This window comes from Oryctolagus cuniculus, unplaced genomic scaffold (assembly GCF_964237555.1).
Source record: "Oryctolagus cuniculus unplaced genomic scaffold, mOryCun1.1 SCAFFOLD_45, whole genome shotgun sequence".
Taxonomy (NCBI): Eukaryota; Metazoa; Chordata; class Mammalia; order Lagomorpha; family Leporidae; genus Oryctolagus; species Oryctolagus cuniculus.
Window position 1 is genome coordinate 3,684 of NW_027208356.1, and position 773 is coordinate 4,456.

Sequence of the window (773 nt, forward strand, 5' to 3'; positions counted from 1 at the left end):
TTGCCTCAAAGCAGAGAAGCTACCACTCAAGCCAGGCATTTGTATATGGGATGTGGGTGTGTGGTGGTGATAGCAAGCCCTCATGGATAAAAAAAAACAAAAAAAAAAAAAAACAAAGTTATTTCTATGCCAAGGAAATTACTCTGTAGTCTTTCTCTTATAAACTACGTATTGCTGAACCTAGATAATTTTTCCTTTATTTAACAATGACATGAAAATGTCAGTTGAGTTGGCTTTCCTGAAGACCTTGTTTCTTGAATATTAGTGGCTAGCTGAGATAAATTCTTTTCATCTCTTTCTCGCTTCGGCAGCACATGTGCTCGCTTCGGCAGCACATATACTAAAATTGGAATGATACAGAGAAGATTAGCATGCCCCTGCGCAGTAAGGTTTCTTTACCTCCCTGTAGGCTCTGCTCTCCAGAGGTGAACAGGGTCCTCTAAACCCACTTGCTGCACACACAAACACCTGAGTGTTGTATTCTCCCACAGGTGTTGGAGACTGATATGGTGTTCTGATTTATATTTACATAATGGCTAGTGACATCGGGCATATTCACATGTTTTGACCATGTACATTTCTTCTGAGAAATGTCTATTCAGATCCTTGCCTGTTTCTTCACTGTATTTTTTGGAGTTTTTCCAATTCATGTAAATGTTCTGGAAATCTGTAAACATTCAGAGTTTTAATTTTTCCTGCCATCTGTTCATTGTATCTACACTCTGATGTTTACTTTGTTGTGAAGAAGTATCTTAGTTGGATATACTCAAATG

General features: G+C 38.3%; 1 pseudogene; it reads left to right on the plus strand.

The window, feature by feature from the left end:
* The first annotated feature begins 316 nt into the window (after window positions 1-316).
* Window positions 317-384, plus strand: LOC138848336 (U6 spliceosomal RNA; annotated as a pseudogene).
* Window positions 385-773: the final 389 nt, after the last annotated feature.